The 23,232-nt window shown below is 36.1% G+C and overlaps 1 long non-coding RNA gene across 1 annotated transcript in view; it reads right to left on the bottom strand.

Annotated features, from left to right (window-relative positions):
• Positions 1-14,054: 14,054 nt before the first annotated feature.
• The window catches only part of LOC107308961, a 28,400-nt gene continuing 19,222 nt past the window's right edge, over positions 14,055-23,232 (bottom strand). The window contains exons 2-3 of the long non-coding RNA XR_004307037.1: positions 15,372-15,524; positions 14,055-14,256 (exon numbers count right to left, since the gene is read on the bottom strand). This is a non-coding gene — a long non-coding RNA (uncharacterized LOC107308961). The remainder of the gene's footprint in view (positions 14,257-15,371; positions 15,525-23,232) is intronic.

Raw genomic sequence — 23,232 nt, 5'->3', positions numbered from 1 at the left:
AAAAAAAAAAAAAAAGGATCACAGCTGATACAAGAAGCCTTCATTTTTCCACATTTTTTTCCTACTCGTTCTATAGCAAATATATTTAAGTACTATCTTGAAAAGTAATGACGGTAAAACTTATTCTATATGCAGTATCCACTCCTATTTGCTGGAGGAATTGCATTGCTAACAACCATTCACATTATCATTCAGTGTTTAGAAAAAGAAATATTTCCACAGTCCAGTATCTAAACAGTCGCATATAACGCAAGAATTGGTTCCTGCAAAGGGTAATCCTTTCAAAAGTGGGTAGCTCTGGGGAACAAAACTTCATATCAGAATTACTCATGCTGGAGAAGGTTTGTAGGATCAGCATCAAACCCTTTAAAATAGTAGTACATTTACACTTGTGTGTACTGTTGCCTTCAGGAATCACATTAAGATTTGAGCCATATCACTAATTCACTGCAATGTGGCCATCTTTGCAATATGAACATGAGAAATCGACTAATTCATTTGTGCTGACTGAGGAATAAAGAACATAAACTTCTGAGATATTCTAACTGCTACTGTCACTTCTTTGCCTCGAAGAGTAAATGGTTAGGCCTCTTACACACTGCTCAGCCCTGCAGAGAAGAACTGTGGCCCCTATCTCAGGGAATACATGGACCTGTTGGAGTGGACTCCATAGAAAGGTCATGAAGGTGTTCAGGGGGCTGAAGCATCTCTCCCAAGAAGAAAGATTCAAGGAGTTGGGCTTATTCAGTCTGGGAAAGAGAAGACTTCAGGAAGAGCGCATTACAGATATCCAATACTTAAATGGTGCCTACTGAAAAGATGGAATGGAACACTTTATTGGGGAGTACAGAGGCAGGACAGGGAGTAATGATTTTATACTAAAAATGGGTATATTTAGACTAAAAATTAGGAAGTCTTTTTTTATTATTATGATGGTAGTGAGGCACTGGAACAGGTTTCCCAGGGAATTTACGGATGCTTTATCCCTGGAAGTGTCCAAGTGAAGATGACTCAGAGCTCTGTAAGCCTGAATGAATAAATTGCTTTGCAGGCAGGTTTCATAGTCAGCTTCATACTAAAGCTCAGCAAAAGCCCAAGTCTTCCCATTTTCAAGGAAGGTCACCTTGATCTTGCATCTGAGTACAAGACTGCCCAACTATGTGATTAGCCAGTTGTGCTCCCGAACTGCAGCAAGAACAGTTTCTCCTCCTGTCCTCACTGGCCGCCTCTATGTGCTTAGTCCAAACTACTCTGGTGTGAATACCTGGAAATTTCTGAAGTATGAAAACCGAGAAGTTGGCTGTGATCAGTTCTTTCTGGTAACTGTAGTCTTTTCTTGGCTGTTTAGTTGTCACACTTGCATACTAAGAACTTAACCTTGCATTCCTTTTGCAAGCAAAACTCCCCATTGACTGGTATGTCTTTGTTTTTAAAAAAAATTACTGGATATGCAGAGCAGTAGTTCTGAACAAAGGAATTCAGCCATTTTTCTCTTAGTTTTTCTCTTCAGAAATGCCCTAAGGCAGTCATCTATTTCAGTCAATGGAAGGCTGAAAACGTTCAATAAAAATAATAAAATTTAAAAAGTATTTTTTAGCAATAGAAACATAAAAGACACTTAAACCCACTGATATTATTTTTGTCTACATTGAGGTCCATATTTCTTCACAAACCATTGACCTTATTTTTAACTCTTTGTTTGCCATCTGTTTGCCTGAAGCAAATTTTGCCAATTAAGGAATCTGACTTTATAAAGAATACATACTTATGATCACTTCATTATACCAGAAAAGACGTGCAGTATTTCAAGTTTATTTCCATTTATAAAAGCCCCATTTCATTCAGCATTTCTTTCAATTAAGAAAGTAAAAGTCAAATTAAGCAGAAATTACTATTTTAAAACAGAAATCCAACTTGACTTGTAACACTTGTGCACTTGTTTAAACAAATAGCTCAATAAAATTAATTTTACTTAACCTCTGCAATCATTTAAAACACGGTTTTCGTCTTCCTATTCTTCCTTCAGAACTGAACACAAAGTAGAGGAAAAGAAGCCATGTAAACTCTATTTTATATTTTCATTTCAGTTCATAGTGAAAGCTGGGTTGAAATTAAAGGTATGTATACTTATCAGTAATAAAATCTCACAAGAATTCTGCATTAAGGTTGTATTTAAACGAAAGCTAAATATCTATTGAATTTGAAATATCCAGTAAATATAAACAAAGAATCTTAACTCTGTTCTGTAGCAATGCAAAGGAAAAAAATAAAAAAAATTAAAAAAATAAAGTATACTTTGATGGCAGTTCAATCTCTGCTGCTCAAGAAAAGATTAAATTGATTTTTAAAAATTCAATACCACTTATGTAACACGAAGTCTGGCATATTTATTTTTTTTTTTATTTCTACTTTAAGTAAAATATAAGATACAGAAATCTTGCAAAAAAGTTTTACATTTTGCAAAAGGGCACGAGGAAATAAGTAGAATGAGTTAGAATACTAAATGATGAAGATAATGAACAAGTAGGCTTAGTTGAGAATTGGAAGGTTGATTCACTAAAACTGAATTTCAGCAGTGTGTAAAAGGTATATTGGTGCAATAAAAGACAAAAATGAGAACTGGTCAGAGTACAGCACTAAGCTATAAAGGGGACACCCGTGAGATTTAGTTACATATCCAGATGCATCACATTATGACTCAGGCAAAAGCCCTGCTGTAGAACATTAACATCTGAATTTCATGCCTAGAATAATCTAATGAGCATTATGCACAGTTTTGAGCAACCTATATCAGAGAGAAGAATAAACTTGAAGTTAAACAGCAAATATTATGGAATTAAGGAGCTGAGTTATGAAGAAAACTAGGAAGAATTGCAAGACAAGTATCGGGCTTTTATATGATGTATGTGAGAAACAATAACACCATAGAATAAACAGTTATTAAAAGAAAAATATAAAAAATTTTTCCTTGTCGGTATGGTGTTATTAAGAATATTAAGTAGGAAACCACATAAATTCTGCATAGGCAGTATGAAGCAAAAGGGATATAATGTCCCAGAGAATGTGGTATAATCCCCATCGTTTCTTTCGTTTAAACTGAGAGTTGGCAAAACATTAGTGAAGTTATTGTACAGTAGGTCATGAACTTCTATTGGCAGGGGATGGACAAAATGACCTAGCAGGTCTTTTCCCTCTCAAACTTCTTTGATTCTAAAAGGCACTAAGTCAGATGCTTCCATCGTTTGTCTACAAGATCCACAGAGCTCAGAGCTACCACAGGGAGACCTCTAAGGGGGAGAGTAAATGTAGACATGGCTAATAAAATATCAGAAGCCCATAACAGTTAAGAAATTCTTTCTCTTTTATCAATATAAATATATACGTATCTTCTTTTCAGTGTTCAGTGTGAATGTCTGCACAGAAAACTAAATTTTAAAACATTGAAAGGCAAAGTAAGCATAGAGGTCACTTCTGCAGAGGGATCAGTACAGCAGCAGCAAAAGAAAATGTGCAGTCCCCGGCCATCAACTCCTTGAAAATGCACATCTCAGAGGCATGGCAATGAAAGACTTCATGAACAAACTTTTATTTTCTTGATTGCTGTTCGCATATATACAATTTTTCAGAGAAAAATATCCTACCAAAAGCCTCATTACTGTCTATCCATCTTTCCCTAATTATTGACAGGATTAGAATATTGACATAATTGAGAAATAACTTAGACAGGAATAAAACTACTTCATTTGAAGTTATTCAGGAAAATTCAATACCCTGAAGAAAATTAAGAAACTGTTTTTTGTTGTTTTTCTGAACACAGGAGGCTGTGAAACAGTATATTAACTACGGGTAGTAAAGGTCCATAATGTCTGGGTCTGCTGTGATCATAGAGTCTGACCATCAAGGCCTAGATATTGCCAAGGACTTCCTTACCTCTTCTCCATATCAACATCGTGTTAAAACACACTGTCAGCCTAACAGAGTGTGAAACTGAGTGTTACAGCCTGTTGTACCTTTCAGGCTATGTGTCAGGCTAACCTTGTGTAAAGGTCACCAGCCTAAAGCAGGAGTACAAAAAGATATAGAGGAAGTTCCCTTACCAAATGTGGCTTAAGTGGACTACTGTGAAGAACAAGAGAGCTCCTCACCACTATCTCAGACTGATGAACCACTATCACAGGCTGACGAACAGGTAACAAAAAAGTTGGGAAAAAACAGCAGAATCCCAGAGGCATCAAAATAACATCCAGAGGTTCAGAAATAGTCTATAAAAAAACTTGAAAGAAGAAAGTAACAAAATTTTCTGGTTACTGAGAGTAATATAACTGAATAGTCTCCTGACACCGACTGAACAGTTAAAAAATGACAGATTAAATTCAATGTCAGCAAAAATTATGTGAAGTACTTATGGGAACACATTTCTGACTTTATACATTATTTGGCAGAGAATATTATGAAACTAGCTGCTACTACTTAAAAAGGAGGTTTGAAACTAAAAGGCAGTTTGCTAACATTGTACATATAATGTTCATTAGCAATAAAACTTGCAGACTAAATATTAGAAACAAACATTGAATGTAAGGCAATGTCATGGATTAAATTCACAGTGTATCCATATCTCAAAAAAAAAAACAACTATATCACTATGTGAAAACAACACAGTAAAAACATGAAAGGTGCTAAAAAGAACAAAGATCATTAAAGATACACCACGAGGATCAAGTAAACAGACAAAATTCTCTATCTTGTAGAAAAAGAACCTCAGGAAAGGCATGACAAAATTATGTGTAAAACATGCATGGAGTGAATCAGGTCTTCACCTTCCTACTTTTGATTAGTCAAGAGAAGGAGAACTATCATGTCCTTGAGGAAATGACCACAGGACAATCTCAGAACAAACATGGGGAAAAAATCAATAATGTCTAAACTCGGGTCTTTTTGTCAGAGGATTAAGGGGTGAGGAAAAATATACATAGGTTTGAAAAGTCACTGGGATAACTAATGGAAAAGCATTGAGGGCTGTAATTGCAATGTTGTATGTCTGCCTCAGGAACTGGCTGAGTCACAGATTGCTTGAAGCTGGGATTGCTTCCTGAAGAAGTAAGATTGCTTTCTTAAGAGATTCTTTGACTCATTTCTAGCCTTCTGTCAGCTGTTGGAGTACAGAGTACTGAGACAGAGGGATGCTTGGTGTGATACACTATAGCAGACTAATACATTTTATGATAAAACTGAAAAGACCTGGGGAAATGAGATTGTTTCTAGGACAGTGTTCATCATTAATATCATTTACAATCAAGAAACTCTTTAAAACTTCACAAGAACTATAGTAGCCTTATCAAAGATAGACAGATAGACATATGATAGACAGATGATAAATATATAGATTTGTCCTAATAGCTACTGAAAATCCTTTAGGTACTTAGTTGCCAGATATTTCATCAAGCTTTAACATGACCACTAAGACAAGAAAATAATTTGCTTTCTCTTCTATAGTGAACTTTTGTGTTGTACTTGTAGATCCTTAGCAAGCAACACAGCTTCTACATTCTCTGTGTCATAAAGAAAACACAAACCAGTGGAAAACTGGTCTTGACATAGTTTTCAAAGAAAAGAAAAAAAAAACTGTTGTACAGAAGTCACTGAAGCAGAGGGAGGTTAAAAATAAAAGTTCTTCTTGACTTGTGTCATAAATGGTTATCACATTTTAGCCACAAACAAGAACACAGGTACTAATTCCAAAGTATTGGCTAGTATGCGAACAATTTTAGATAATGATGATATATGCCAAATTTGGAGCACAGATAGAAGAAGGGGAAAAAAAATCCACCCTCATTATTCCATATCAAAATATATTTTTCTATCAGCAAAGCAACTTAGAGCACATCGATGTTCATTTTTTTCTCTGCATTTTCTGTTTTTCTGTTCCTCTTTAGATGTAAGATTTTTTAATGCACTTGGTATACACATTCACCCTTATTCCTACTTTATATATTTAACTTCACTCTGCCCCTAGGAGGGAGGAATACTGATGTTTCCTTCTTCACCTATTGATAGGCAGAGAAAGCAAAGCTTTGGGGATGAATGGAGTGGCTAAAGTCTAACGTAGAGTCAATGGAAACACTGGGAGCTCTGTTTTGGTATGCAAATCTTAGATGAATTTTCATGAATATTCCCAGGTAAAACAAGGAGGATCACTTTAATTTTCTCATAATAAAAGTAGTAAATACCTCAGTTCTGTCTTTCATCTCAAAGATAGTGGCTTTTCTGGAAAGAAAAGAAGAAATAGGAAACAGAACAGAAAATCCCAAGAACTTGTCTTAAGGAATATTTAGCAGGATGGCAGGGGTATCAGAAACTCTATCTGTGACTGATATAATTAAAGGAGCGCCATCTCTGGTGCCAGTCATTCTGGTCAGTGTTCAGAACCTCTCTGGAATTTTACTTCCTTTGAGTGTTTGTCCCCAGTCTTGTATTTTTTCTACATTTTTAAATCAAAGGCCATCTAATCTCTAATCTGATGCTGTAAAATTGTGCTAAATCTGCAACATTCTTTTGTGTGTGTGTGTGTGTTTTTCCTCACATTTTCTTCTTTATTTTATCTGCATACATGGGAATATATGTGTAATTTTTACTGGAGATTTTTGTAATCATTTCATGAATCACTTGTTGATATCTCACAAAACAGCAACACAGCTGAGGAATGCTCAGCCTTAGAGCTGGAAATGAAGATGCATGACCAAATAGCATATTAAATTGCTCAATATTACTGTCAATTTTGTTAATGAAATTACTAGAGAATCTGAGTATGATCTATAAAAATCTAAATATGTTGTTGTTGTAAGTTGTTATGCTGGATATTGACATTGAATGTGTGGTTTGATTTTACAAGGTTTTTTTTAGATTGGGAGGGATCTGTTTGTACACTGACGTTTAGGTTCCTAACCCAAGGAGTCAAAACCAGAAGATCTAATTCAGTGGTCACTCCCCTGGGTGAGGGCTGCCAGTGGGCACAATGAACCCACTCCACTGTGCAGTTCAGCCTTCAGGAGATGAGGAGCTTACCAAACAGGGTAGTCAAGCATTGCTTGTATTCTGCATACATCTTCCTAATCAGAAATAGCAGCATTATTAGAAACACCAATTCTGGATCCCTCTGGCAGCTTCCCAGTCTGAGCCGAACGCACACCTGCCCAGCCCTCTCACAGACACTCAATGGACACCACAGCACTGAAAGCACAGTGATGCATTAGCACAGAAGTATCTGATGAAACATGGGCACTCTTGAGTTCCCACTGTCATCCAGAAGTTGGTGTGAGTGCCTCAGTACCACAGGGACTGGCTACTTCTTGACCTTCACCTGTCCTCCTCCAGTCCTGGCTGTCTCCTCAGTATGGGCCCTAGTGTTCTCTGCAGTGCAACACAGCATTCTCCATGTTCTGTGTTCAAGTGACAGTCTTTTGGATGAATGAAGATTTAAACTGGGATTTCCTGGGCCTTCTAATAAGAATTGCATCTCACTCAGAATACAGTTCCAGATCAGGTAAGTTTGACAGCTTCTCTTTAATAAAAGCATTCTTAAATCTCTTATGAATCTACTGAGTTCAATAATTATATAACAAATCATGTTATTTCATGAAAAAATAAAATAAAAACAGGCAAAAAAAAAAAAAAAAGCCATAACTTGGGTTTAATTTTCTTAATAGATTTGGTCAATATGAGGAAGAAGGTAAATGGGTAAATAGGATTGCTAAATGCTGCCAATTACATGAACTGTTATGCCCTGGTATCCCAAACTTATCTATCCCAAACTTTAATTCTGATAAACTGAGTGATCTTTGCATGCGAGACAATAATAGGTCATCCTGCTCTGGACCATTGGGTAGGCTGGTGGCAGCCCACCACAACTATGAAGAACAAAGCAGAATCCTGTTGTTCTCGCATTTTTGCTGAAAAATCTATAATAAGGCATGCAGCAAGAACAGCTACTAGAAGCACAGTTATTACATATTAAACAAGATGAAGAGCATAAAAATTCCTCCAGCAGACAGCCTGAGCTACACAGTGTGAATACCTGCTTGCCAGTTTTAAGTTCCTGACATTTTCCAACTTTTCAATAGCTGACTTTACTGCTTCTGAGTTCCCCTCTATTTCCCTGTCTCTGTACCAAGGGGAGCCCTGGAAATGAAGCTGGAGCATCTCTTTGATCTTGTTTTTGTGACCTCCAGAAGGCAAAAGATCAGCTGCAAAAAAATTGTTCCTTAGCCTCTGCAACTATATGAAGGAGCAACACTCAAAGGGAAACAGGGTTTTTGTTGTTACAGTTTAACAAATCTCTAAACTTCAAGAGGTAATGTGCAATCTAAAACTATTGGAACTACTGATCTGGAGTTGTTTGTTATTATTGTTATTATTATTCATGTAAGAGCTTTCTGATCTGATAGCCTGCTGGGCAAATGTAGAGTACAACCTCCACATTATGGCAGGACAACTGATTTTCAGGTAGAGACCTACAAGAAGTTTTAACAGTGACTTAATGTACTTGTTCCATAATCTTGCCCTCAGAACTATAGTGCTATTTCTAAGGAAATTTCACTTGCTCACAGAAATTAGCTTGGGACCACGTCCAAGAATGAGAGCATTTCAACACAGTCATTAGTTCAGAAACAATTGCTCAGTTAAAAATCTTAGACAGCCTCTGCAATAGCTGTTGCTTTCAGGTTCACTGGAGCACAGAGATATTTTTTGAAAAGTTTTAGAGCAACTCCATTTCCACCTATATGTTTCAGAATAATTTGTATACTAATATTACAACTTCAGGCACTGGGCATAGAATCAACTTTTGAGGGTGTCTTAGACCAACAAATGTACTTATTTGTGATGTCTTTCTTGCTTACCTTAGATCTCTTTTTCCCTCGTGGTAGGAGCTGGTATAATGAAGGAGATACATGGATGATCTCAGTGCTGTTATATTATGCAGTGAATGCTGAATGCTGCTACATACTTCTGAGGGGCTCACTTCTCAGGACACTTAATCTCTCATAATTCTGCTCTGATCTATGACACTGTAAAAATGATGTATGCAATTTTGCAGCTTCCTTACTAAAAAGTTACGGCACCTGCAAAAAGTGTCAAACTTTAACCTGGACAAAATTATAAATACCATTTTGTGAACACCACAGATCACTTCAGAGGAAAAAAAATAAAAATTGATGTTTTTACCTTTCTCTAGTTACACAAGCTTCATTTTGGCCTTCTCAACTCTGAGGAGTCATTGCATGTGAATAGAGATGCGTCTCCCTAGACAGCTGAAAAGACTTGGGGATTGTGGCTGCTATACATAGTTTCCCATTACTCATATTCAAAGCTCAGACAGTGAACAAGGGTTTACATGCAGGGCACACATGCCAGTTTTAGAATAGGATATGTGTCTGCAAATTCAAGAAAAAGAAAAGCAGAAAAATACCTGAAGCTTTTATTGATTGGACAAGTTTTCTGTAGTAGATTGGAAAGGTATATAAACAAATGCCACCTTCTCACACTGGATGATGCTGATGTGATCAGTGCATGGCCACAATTAGCACTTCGCTTGCACCTGACCAGCAATCAGCCGTGGATTGAGGCTCAAGGGTATGGAGAAGAGGATCAAGTTTTCTGCCTCTGAATAGCTATAACTCGTTATGATTACAAAGACCAGGATTTTAAACCTTAATGATGAGAGTTTAAGAAATGTTGCCACTGATGCATGATTACTATGTTTAAGCTACCAACTTGAGTATGAAATCGTCAGCATCAAGCTAATAATATCAGTCATGAGAATCTGGTACATTCTTTACATGCTTGCTATTTCACTTCTGTCTGGTTCTCTCTCTTCTCTCCTTTTATTCTTCCAGAGTAATATTATTTCCATGCTGGACTAGCAAGGGTAATAGGCTGATACTTTCTACTTGCATAGTTTCCTTCCTGTTCTTCTGGGATACAGTTTATTTTCCCATAACTGCCACAAAATGGAAGCTTGGCCTCCTAAATTACTGGAACTTACGACAGAGTAGAAGGCCATTTACCTTCATGAACCATGGCCCTTTCAAGCTCTGTGCTGCCCTTGCCTCATTGCACTTTGGCTGTCTATTAGGTTGCTTCTATTAGATTTCTGAAAGATTTTTCTCCTCTTTCACCTTTCAGTCTTTGAGCATGAACCAGCAGGGCTGCATGGAAGGGATGCTCAGAGCGCCCCGAGGACAAGAAGAATTACTCTGCAGAGAGGAGTGAATGCCACCCATCTGCTCTCTGCTGAGGGGAGAGAAGGTCAGTGATCCTGCCTGGATGCTCTAGAAACCGTGGACCTAATTAAATGATTGGTTACACAGACTGTTGTATCATAAATAAATATTGAGGTGTCAAGAGAAGAATTTCCAGTGGCTGAGGTCTTATGATTTACTCTGTTAATCACGGCTATTTTTCACAAAATTCTGTAATTTAGGATCTACTACATTTCACCCATCCCCCAGAATATATCAGTATTGGATTCTTTATAGAAATGCATCTTAGAAATGATTTCTACCATTTCTATGCAAAGCGCTTCATAAGACTGTTGTACATACAACTACCCAAAGTAAGGTTTATGGATAAATTACTTAAATATATTGTTTGTGGAAACTGCAGACATTATTACCAGTGCTTATACAAAACAAGTGGTTCTAAAGCAGCACTGATTGGGATAGGAAGTGAGAAACCCCACTGACAAGATTTGTTGCAATAGAAGAATTGAACCAATTCATCTGGATCTTATTTTGGGTACAGCACTTCACATTACTTCTGCTAAAACTACCATGCAATCTGTGGGGTTTACAATGAAACAATCTTATCTTTCATCCAAAAAATAACTCAGCAGCGGGAAAGTTTCCCAGTTCCCTATGGTACCACTCATATTTTCTTAACATGAAGATGAACTTAATATTTGCTACATGACACCTGGATTGCCCTGAATCCATCACATTCATAAATACCTTTTCTAAGTCCTGATAAGATCCTAATGCACAAATGACCTAGCAACACATTTTATTTTACACAGTGTTTGGTAATGTACATAGATGTACACATCTGTTTCTTAACCACTCTTCAGTTGTAAACTGGAAATGTTTGCTTTCACTGAATTAAAAGTTTATTGAGCAATACAATCTGAGGGGCATACATCTCCCAGCACTATTTTGCTACCAACAGATATTTGCTTTAGTGCCAGAAGATACACAAATAAACACTTTTAAACAGAACACTTAGGCAAGCACATCTCACATCACTCGCCAAATGAAAGTGTATCAGATTCTGAAGACAGAGAAAATAGGCTTGATAAAGTTTCAGTTAAGATAAAATATTTGCATGAAAATTGATGGAGAATGCTGACAGCAATATAAATATTCAACAAATAAGAAAACATGCTAGTTATACTCACATAAAATGGCATGTATATAATCTCATCGATATTCTGTTTACATATCATTCTTTCAGGACACCTTTTTCCATTTACTGACAAATACCATCTGATGTTGATTACAAAAGAAAATAAATGATAAAAATAATAATAATACTTTTGGATGTTGTTATGGTTCTCTTTATTTTCCTCATCCAAAAGAGATTTTGATGGAATACTGCTATCAAACTATGATTACAGTAAACACAGATATATATTTTTTTATTAAATTATATCCATTTACTTTATGATTTAATGGTATTTGTTTGTCTGTTTCAAAAATTACATTTTTATGTACCAAGGACACTTTCTTGTTTTCTGTATGTCAGCACAGATCTTTTGTAGTCAGTGAAGTTATTTGCTGAAATTAATGACATTTAATTCAGAAGTACTTAGTAGCATCTTCTTTTACAATTCTTATGTAAAAGTTTCCCAAGAGCTGCCCACATTTGCTACCAAAGAACCTTACAACACTTCAGCATTAAATGGAGATTCATTGATACTCTAATTAGAAAAGCATACTTACTAGTAAATCTGCTCCAGGATTTCTACATCACAGCTTATCCACTGAATCAAAGATTCCTTTCTCCTATCATGTTGATTCACAAAAATTACACTTATCATTACTGTCTGTAAATGCAATTTGGGATAACTGAGAGCAAAATTTGGAATTTCAGAATCTCCTTTTCCTTCCTCTCTCTTTTTTGACATTTACTTTTCAATGCTTTGCTTACAGTCCTGTAACAAATACTGCTACCATGCTGGCTAAAAACTCTATGCATAACAGCTAATTGGCTATCTAAGACATCTTCTTTCAGTGAGCAGTGGTCACTGAATAGAATACAGTGGTATTCTTGGAAAGGAAAAAAAAAAAATAGGGAAGAATAATGGGCACTAGAATGACAATACAAGAAGAGAAGAAATCTCAGATTAGCCCAAACTCCCAGGCCCTAATCACTGACAGAAAATCTGGTAAATCAAGGAAAAAGACATCAATCCATTCAAACAGGATTAAAGGTTTAAACTGAAAACTAACAAACTTATTAGCCTTTGTGGGAAAAATTTACATTGGGATTTTTTTAGATGTGAAACAGGCAATAGAAATATCTCCAAATGCCATTTTTGTACCTCATATGAGAGAATGAAATTATAAAAAAAGAATATAAAATCAACGTAAATGCTTCACATGTAAAGTGAGAGAGTGTTCCAGGGCACCATGATGTGGCAATTATTAATATTTAAAACTAGAAGATTAATGGCATAAGAATTTGAATTACTAAGATATTTTTCAATGAGAGCTTGGATTTGTTAGTAAATATATGTCTGATTCTTTTGTAGAGCTGCAATATTCAGATGACAATTACATACTTCAGATGGTGGACAGATACCAGTGCTTATTTATGCCTGAAAAAAAAGCTGAGTGAAACCACAGTGACAGAGATTTCCTTTCTCATTACAGAAGAGAGTTACCAAATTCATTTTCTCCCTTTATTTAAGGAAAAGAGACAGGTAGCATACAGAATGGTTTATATTATCCTTTCTTTTCTTAACATAGTGATTATAATTTAAAAGAATATGAAATGAAATTATTATAATAGAATTTCTATGTCAGGAGAAGTAGTCTATCTGTACCATTTTTGTATCATTGCTGCTGATGGTTTTCCAAATGATATTTTATTATAATTCTTCTAGAAAGAAAAAGGGTGTTTTTTCACATTGTTTTTTCTATATTAACTATTAGATAACTAATTCAAATTTGAGCCAAATTATTAACTATAGCACTTGATTCATGAACATCATCTGACATGTCTGTGTTCTTTCTTAACTTTGGAAACCTTTAAAAAATAAGTCTGAAAAATTAACATTTTGGTAACTATAGCTTTCACAGAAGCCACTGTTTTTCAGCTGCTGCCAATTGTTATTTACTGGCATTTTTACAGTTATTAACAATCCTGAACTTGATTTTGAGGTTTCTGTTAATGATGTCCTGAACTTAGAATAATTATTTGATTTACCGGTGCCTTCTCTTTGCTAATTGTCTCTGTAAATATCCTCAAGGAACCTTTTTTTCAAACAATTACATGTACTATACATCTTATTCATTATATTTACACCAGAATTCTTCAGTCCTTGTCAGCACATATGGTATATCACAAATTTAAATGATAGCATTCTATACGCTATTGGCCTAGAGATATTTGACCTGGAATGCCATTAATTAACTTATGCATTTTAAAATCACGTTTGAAATGCTGCAAAACTAAGATTATAGTGAATTTAATTTCAAAGTCATTTTGAATGTCCTTTCAAACTGTATGTGGTAATCCTTGATTTTTGCACTGATGCTAAATGTTAATGAACAGAGCCACAGTGTACCATTTCACCTACAGCAATGAAAACATTAAAATCTCTTTAGAAGACTGAATAAAACTTTATTTTATAAATATAATCCTTGTTGAAGCTCTACCATTTCACTGTACTTTTGAAATAAGGGCACATGGAAAATATGGAAGAGTTCCTTTGAGATAGCTAACTAAAGCTACAAAATGAGCACGGTACAGTATTTCCAAGGAACACGGTTCAAAAGTTGTACGATTACTACTAAGGTTGTTTTATTCTTTACCACATTTGGAACAGGAAGTCTGTGTTGTTCTTGAAGAATTCTGAAAAGCAATGTCACAGTCTGATGACCTCTTCTCCTCATTAAAACGTTCCCAAAGACAGCTCTCTGCATGATGTTTTGTAGCTTCAGCAGCCATGAACTAATTTGTACCTCTTATTTTGATCATGCACTGGTGAAAGAACCAAACAATATTTTTCTTTAAACACAGAGAGGTCTTTCAACGGCTCAGCATGCACTTCTACCCTCTTTTTAATCTTGGAGCACCTATTTATTTGCTCTTTTCACCACTAAATCTTCTTTGCTCCTTTCTGCCCCCCTGCAAAGCTGCTAGTTAAAATCTTCAGTGTTTTTTCTTCATAGGCTTAAACCATTAGAAAGGTATTACCATAAAAAGGGAGACAAGGACTTAGAGACCTGGTGCACCAGAATTTGCATTTCTAATTTTTAATCCAATTAAACTAAAATAATATTTATTTAGCTACAACCTTTCTATAATGGTATAAATTCACTAAAGCTAATGGAAAATTTTCTTCCTGGAGGAAATTAGCGATAGGTGTTCATTGCAATAACTGATTGGTTCTGCATACTGAATATCTCCAGATTTTGCTTATAGGTAATTAGTATTCAGCTAGTTGGTGTGTTTATTTTGCATAGTTTCTTTTTGTGTGTGTGTGTGAAATTCATTATGCCAGTCATATTTTTTTGCTCTACATAGTGGACTCAGTGTATGCAAATTGTTAGAAGGTACTGCAAGGGCATTATCTTTTAATTCATAAGGCACACACCTGGTAAAAAATGCTGCATAGATTGGCATATTTGCACTACAATCAAGTGTGTTTTTATAAAAAATTATAAAGTTGCTACCAGTATTTTTATTTGAATCAATGCATATTTGTATGTTTTGCTGTTTGTATACAAAGTATAATTTTTTATATCTAAACCTGCCTAAAGACACAGAGAACCCAGTACTGCTCCCATTGGTTTTGGTCCAAGTAATGAAGTTAGCATTTTTACCCTCTCTCAGTCATGTTTAGTGATGACTGAAGGCAGAAAGGGACCCCTTAAAGTATTAAATTGTGTTTTTTAAGAAGAGAAAAGCTCAGTGCTTTAAGTCGTGAGCCCAGGAATAGCTGCAAGATGGAAAATTCCTCACCCAGTAAAATCCTGCACCTTCCATGTGGCCTATGTCTGGCATGGTCTGTCCTACACTTAAGCAAACCTCCTTCATTCTGGGGAATGTAAATGTCAACTGGATAACTTCTGGGCACCTAAAAATGCACCCACCTTTTTTGAAGGAATTCTGTTATGAATCCCATTTCTAGTTCTCTCATCCCAGTTAAATGCTTCCTGAAGTCTGAAGTTCAATCTCTCCTGAGTGCTCAAAATCTGGCAATGATGGAAAAGACTGCAGTGCCACAGAAACATCATGTCCTATATCTGTAGAACCCAAAGATATCTATAAATCTGCAGAAGCAGGTTGGAAAAATGAGGCTAAGTATTTCACTCATTTGTTTAGTATAATACTGTGTATTTTCCAAAGTCACACCATGCAAACACTGCAAAAAGCTACCCAGGGAAGTGGTGGAGTCCCCTTCTTTGGTGATATTTAAGAAACATGTGGATGTAGCACTAAGGAACATGATTCAGTGATGAGATTCTGCAGATCGTGTTGACAGTTGAATTTGATGATCTTCAGGTTCTTTTCCGATCTAAACATATCTTTGATTATATGGAGGAAATGTAGCCATGGCCAGTCAAATAATCCTAGTTGCTACTGCATATTCTACAAAACAAGGAAATTCCTGGACCTAGGATATGGTTTTCCAGCCTATAAGATTCTTTTTGTATCTTTATTTTGATTTCCTAATCTGCAAATTGCCAATCAGTTGTCAGCCAACTTTGCATTATCCTTAGCGTAAATCTTTCACATACAGATAACTTTAAATTCATAAGAAAACTTTCAACCTCATGTTCTAAGAGAAACAAACATGTAAATACCAGGTTTATTCTTCATACTCCAAATAAGCAGGTTGAATAACGTTCTTAATACTGTAAACTATTTTAAAATATCTTCTATGTATATATTAATAGTGAAAGGTCACCAATTCCTTTCTTGCTAATAAGCTTTGATCTGTAGATCTACATGAAAAACAACCCTTTATTCTATTTTTATGCAGTCTGGTTAATGTTTTTCTGCTGAATTCCTCAAAAGATAATTTCGTATTCTAATATGACTTCTTCTAACTTTATATGAATGAACAAGTTTTGTTGAAAGCTACAATTTATGTGCTTGATTTTGACTGGATATACATTTTTATGAGAAAAAGAAAGGTCATTGGGTTGGACCTTATGGCACTTTCCATCATTTGACTCTTAAAATAAAAACTGAAATAAATAATATAGCTAAAATTAAAGTGAATTTCAGTCAGAAAAAAGGGCAGTTTTGTGAACACATACCCCACAGAGAGGAAAATGATCTGCATGTCTTTAGACTAGCCACCCCATCACACTGACAACTCCTGTTACAGCATTTCTTCTGGAGCAAAGGGAATGTGAAGAAATGAACATATGTACATGTGACTTACTGAGATGACATTGCTAGACCACACTTAATCATCTTTCCCACAAGAAATCAAATGTCACTACCACCTTCAAGAAGTGCAGACAGGAAGATCCAGGGTGGGCATGTCCAACACATGATCCATGGGCTGCATGCAGCTTGTCATGAAGCCCAGCCGCTGCCCCACACCATCACCACAGTGGTGCTTCCTACCTAGCGACCAGGCCTGGCCTCAGCTGCACACCCATCACTCAGCTACAGCTAACATCTGAGTGCAGTCAGCGCTGTGTCAGCTGAAACCAGAGCATGGGGAGAGTGCAATGCAGTGTTAAGTTATGGCAAATAATCTTATGCACTTATTACAATGGCTAAAGACAGTCCTGTGAAGAGAAAAAAATATACAGTCATGTTTACTGCATTGATAAAGGAATTTGAAAATGGGTCTCAAGGGTGCTGAAAATATCATCAACGTTTTTGTTATAATTTCAACTCCATTTTCAGTCAACACAACTATATTATCTGCACATTTTCAAAACGAATGTATAAATTTGTAATCAGATATTCAACTCAAAAATTTGATCATGTCTCTTTACTAGGCTTTTGTAAGACCTATCTTACCACATAGAAATATCCCTTGAATATCTCTCATTTCACAATCATACATTGATTTTTGGCAATACACACATTTTTGAGCAAACATTTTCAAGGATAAAGCACAGGAAGAGTAAAATTTCATCAAAAATCTCTGATGAACATTTTGAGAGCTCACTGAAAATTACAGTCACTTCCATCAAACCAATCTGATGGTAAAACTTCACAATATTTTTATGCTTTTGCTACTCTCTTCTTTTTGATGTTTTAATAAATATACATATTAAAAAGGAAGTTTCATTGCCTATATACATTAAATATATATATACCTACTGGATTCAAAGGCTGGCATAATTTCAGCAGAAATATAAGTGACACAAATTCCAGCTGGAGATCAGTTGTTAGTGGTGTCCACTAGGGTGAAAATTGACTCCAATTTAACTGAATATCTTCATTAATGACCTAAATGAGGGGAAGAGTGTACCCTCAGCATGTTTGCAGAAGATACAAAGCTGGTAGAAGTGACTGACACAACAGATAATTGTGTTGCCTTTCAGAAGAAGCTTAGCATCCTGGAGAAATAGGCCAACAAGTATCTCAAGGTGAATAAAGGGAAATGCACCTAGAGAGAAAAAAAATGCGTATGCTAGCACAAAATGGGGAACAAACTGATTGAGAAGGAGTTTGGAGAAGGCCATGGAGGTCTTGATGGACAATAGTGAGTGAACAATGAGCCTTTACATCAAAGAAGCCCCTCCTGAGCTGCACCGGGAAAAGCATCACATCAAGCAGAAAGCAGAGGATGTGATCCTTCTCTGTTCAGTTCTGGGCAGGCCACAGCTGTATGTTGGGTCCAGATCTGGACACTGCAGTGCAAGAGGGACATGAATGTACTGGAGTCCAGCTAAGGAATGCTGGAGAGCTTGGAGCAAGTGAGCTACACAGAGAGGCTTGGAGAGCTGGACTGTTCAGCTTGGAGAAAAGAAATCTCAGGGGTATCTTCTCCATGTATACCTGCAAGGCGAGTAAAGAAGATGAAGCCAAACCACTCCCTCTGGTATCCAAAGATAGGTCAAGAGTCAGTGACAGCAAACTGAAATGGGGAATATTCCAGTTAAACATTAAAAAAAAATTACTGCTCAAGTACTGTAAAAATCACCTGCAAATGTTGTGAAATCTCCACTCAGAAACTCATTTTCCAACTTTATTAGTCCTCTTACTTGTTTAAAGTTTTATTTAGTTGAAAAATCGTAGATAAGTGTATGAAAAAGATGAGGGAGTTTCTAAAGTCATCTGATTCTCTAGAACTGAAATAGTTGTTGAATTTGAGTCAGAAACAGTCCCAGCTTTCCATGACTGCTGTGCAATGGTTATTTTTCCATGCTGCTTCCTCTAACTGGGGTAGAGGAATACATTTATGAAAGACACGCCCTGGGGAAAAAGATGCCACAACACATAATAAATATAGGTGCTTCCTCTGAGCTTCCAGAAGAGCTGAAGATGCAAAGAAGACAACTGCAAATAAAACAAAGTGCAATATTATTATAGGGACCTGACAGAATTACCTCATATTTAGAATGTAGCAGAGGTGAGACTTTTTAGTTAGTTTTTTTAGTTGAGCTTTTCTGCAACTATTAGAAGCTTCCCAAAGGTGTATCCCCTACTCATAACATTGGCAGACATTCATTATATAGAGAAACGTGCTAGAAAATAACGTTGAGATGTAGAAATTCCAGTAGGCTTTCAGGACGTGTTGGGGACAACTTTTTTTAAGAAGATGGAAGATACTGAGAAGCTTATAGCTGTTTTAGAACTGGTTCTGACTAATAGGGAGGATCTGGTTGAGAAGCTGAAGGTAGAAGGTAATTTCGGTTAAAGTGATTACAAAACCATAGAGTTCACATATCTAAAGAAAGGGAGGAATGAGAGCAGCAGAATAAGGACAATAGAGTTCAAAAAAGCAGACTTCATCAAACTCAGGGAACTGGAAGGTAGGGTCTCTTGGGAAGATATTCTAAGGAAAAAAGGACTGCAAGAGAGTTTGCAGTTACTGAAAGGGACTATATTAAAGATACAATGGCAGACTGTCATGATGCAAAGAAAATACATGGAATGTAGTAAGAGACCAATATGGCTCCATCAAAAAGCTCTTTCAGGGCTTGGAAAAGATGAAAAAGCAGAAAAAATATATAAATTTAAGTGCAAAACCAGGAACAAGGATCTACGGGCATAGATGTAAGTGTTGCCAAAGGAATAAAATGCAGAATAGATCAAAGTGAAAATGAGTTTCAAGTTACAAGAAGTACCAAGTGCAACAAGAGAAATATTATAGAAATTGGAAGATGACAAGGATAAAATATGACTGTTACTTAGCAAGGAAGAAAAGAGAACAGCAGGCAATAAAGACTGAAAAGTCAGTATCACCTCTGTTTCAGCATTCACAAATTGTGATATTTGGTCAGATATTTGATGTATGCTACACTTAGCTCCTGATACCACTTGAAATGTCATTTTCACTAGTAAAATCACAAACATTGAGTAGGTATAGGTAAACATCATGAGTTTAGTTTGCAACCACACAAAAAAAAAAGAAATGTCTCACAACCAAAAATTACCAAAAATTATTTGTTCAATTGTCAGAGGATATCAAGGAACAGACTGTGGAGGTCCAGTAGTGGCTGCATTTACTATGCCCCTCAGTGCCTTGGATGACTGACAGGATGGTATATTTGCAACATTTGCAGAGAAGTTCAAACTGGAACAAGTTGCAAATGCTCAATTCAATAGTGGTTAAATTTTAAATAATGTTAATGAATGTAAGGCATAGCTTGAAAGCAGTGCGACATAATTCAACAAATGCTAAGAAACGTGCTCAAAAAGGAACCTCTAAAAGCATGAATAAATCAGGATAATAAGTAACTATTGAACAGTACTGAAGAAAATGCTCTGGACTTTCAGCAAATCAGACACCAAATTTAAGTCAAGAATGTGGCAGGATTAAAAAAAGGGCATACTGGAGGTGTGTGGAGGGCCATCATCTACAAGACACAAGAGTTGTTCAGCATAGTGGAGATATAACCTACAGTGCCTTGTATGCTATTGAGCACTACCATGTATTACAAAGATAACTGCTGCTTTGGGAGATAACTCAGTGGATAACAAGAATGTAAGAGATTTAGAAAATATGGCCTGCAAGGAAATGTTAAAAGATTATTCCGTCTTAAAAAAATAATAATAAATAAATAAATAAATAAATAAATAATCATTTTTGAGGAAATTTAGGGATATTGTTGCCATACATGAAAGAGTTTTATAGGTATTATAACACCCGCTATTCTTCATACCCTTTGCAGACTTGACAAAAGGATTAAGGTTTGCTACCAGTAAGAACTTTATAAGGTATGTATTTCAATAGATTGCTTCAAAAACTTCACTGGGGAGTTTTAGGAATAAATTTGACAAACAGAATAGCAGGGATGGAAAATCCACGTGTAATCTTAGCAAATCTTACAGTTTTTTTCAGCTTAGTTTTACCTAAATAACTAAAAGATTTTCACTCCTGATCCCTCCTCAGAAGAAGCTTCTACTTTCTTCTCAGCCTTATAAAATTAAGTATGCATAATGGAAGAGTTCTGAGGAAAATTCCATAAGAAAACAATTTATCACAGTCCCATAGGTTCCAATACCTGTAAATTTTAATCATATATTGAGTTTCTTTATTCATGGATATTCTCGTGGCAGAACTCAGTACCTGAACACACATTTTCCTCATGAATCTCTGGAAACAGAAGTCAGGACTGGTGTGAATCTAAAATGTTCAATACAATCTGTGAGAAAGAGGATTATCATGGTGTACATCTGGAGACTCCCCTTTAGGGAACTAAGGCAGCAAATTTAACCCTATTTAACCACTGACATTTTCCTTTTAATGGTAATTGTTGACTTTGCTATTCAGAAGAACTATGCTGCAAACTCTACGCTAAAACAAAAAAGGCCATGGCACCATCTCCTTTATACAAAAATTCCTTGACACACTGAGAAAAACACAGTGATCCTGAGTAGAACAGGTAAAACAATACCTCTGTGGATGAGCTGTTTCCTGGTTCTCTCAAGCTTCAGACCCAAAGTAACCCAGCTCTTTCTTAAGGCTGTAGTTATACAAGCTGCGCTTCTCTGCTATTTTAAAGACCCAGCCTCATCACCCTCTTTAAAACTCTGCTGCTGTTGGCCCAAAAATATAATTGTCTTTTGCCAACAGAAATGTGAATTAAGATGTATCAGTGGCGCTCCACTTCCTTACAGGTCTCCAACATTGCTTCACTTAGCCACAGTCTAGCACTGTATCTTAGCATATACCCTCCCATCCTTTCTACTACAAAGCATGCTCAGGACAATGTGGATCTCTATAACTTTGGCAGCTCATCCAAATACTCTTCCATCAGGAGTGATCTGGAGTATTACATGACTGCATCATTATATTTTATTTTTTTTATATTTATGTAATTACATGTCTGCATGGATTTGCTTGTAAGTAAGCTGGGAATGTAAGTAAAGTGAGATGGATGGGAAGAATTGTTCTGTCTCTAATCATTATGGCAAGTCATTAATTTTTTAATGTATTATTTTTTAAACATAATCATAGAATTACCCAGGTTGGAAAAGACCTTGAAGATCATCAGGTCCAACCACAGACTAACCATAGTGCCCCAGCTCTAACAACTCTGCTAAATCATATCCCCGAGCACCACATCCAAATGGCTCTTAAACACATCCAGGGATGGTGACTCAACCACCTCTCTGGGGAGCCTATTCCAGTACTTAAGTACCCTTTCTGTAAAGAAGTGTTTTCTAACAATAGGAATTAACTAATATTGATGACTGAGTAACTATTAAATCATCTGTCATACTGTATAAAGATCTGTAATGACATTTATCAAGCAATAGTAATAAGTGATCCCCTTAAAGCAAAGTCTAAAATAAATATAATTTTCTATGGGTCAAACTAACATTCCATATTGTGAGCTCCTGATCCAGGTTGCTTCCTTATTCAAAGTTGTCACCTGGGTTGGCAGGGCCAGAAGGACTAACATGCAACTGCAAGCATGCCAACACAACACCAAAGCAAACTGGAAACAGAGGAGTGAATACTGAACTTCCTAATTCCTCCTTTATCGATGCTGACAGAGGTTATTTTGTGTTATTACAAAATGATCTGTCTCCTCCTTCACCACATGGCAGCCCCCTGGGCAGTTTGGTTGTGGTAACAGCTTCTAGGCAGTTCCTAAAACCTGCAGACTCCATCAGCTGAACTAGTCTTATTTAAGCTTCTGGTGAGTTCAGATTATTCATAACAAGGATTCAGAATTCAAGCTGGTGATCAATACTGTGGTGAGAGCAGTCAAAGTAACTGCTTTGCTATCTGATACAACAGTGCGGTTCCAAAACCAAGATACTTTATAACATCATATAAAAGCAATTCCAAATCTGTGGTTAATAAAAGGTAAATTTGAGCTACCTATACATATCCCTTTTAACATCCTCCCCCCAAAGGTCATTGGAATTATTAAACTGGCTGGCAAGTATGATTTGGTAAGTATTAGCCTTGCATTATTGCAGAAATTGTTTTTGAAGTGAATATAAATAATGTATTTGACAAATAAATACAGCTATGTGTGGAGTATGTATGGAAACGTAAAATAAACTGCCACATCCTAAATTAAATGAAACGAATGTATCATTTCAAGGCAAGTACAAATGAAGAGTGTCTCATCTATGAAAATAAAATGGTATTATCTTGTCCTGAAACACGTGCTTTGGGGTTTAAATAGATGAAACTCTTGCTAAATTCTGAATCCTGATTTCGGTTTTGCCTTAAAAAAACAGGCAATATTCCTTCTGTGCATATTATTTTACTTTTTGTCCACTAGATGTCCTCAGCACGTCACGCTACACTCTGCTTTCACGGTATCTTTAATCTGTTAGGAGAGATCCTTC

The sequence above is a fragment of the Coturnix japonica genome, chromosome 1, assembly GCF_001577835.2.
Source record: "Coturnix japonica isolate 7356 chromosome 1, Coturnix japonica 2.1, whole genome shotgun sequence".
NCBI classification, from domain to species: domain Eukaryota; kingdom Metazoa; phylum Chordata; class Aves; order Galliformes; family Phasianidae; genus Coturnix; species Coturnix japonica.
This window is presented reverse-complemented; position numbering and strand designations above follow the sequence as displayed.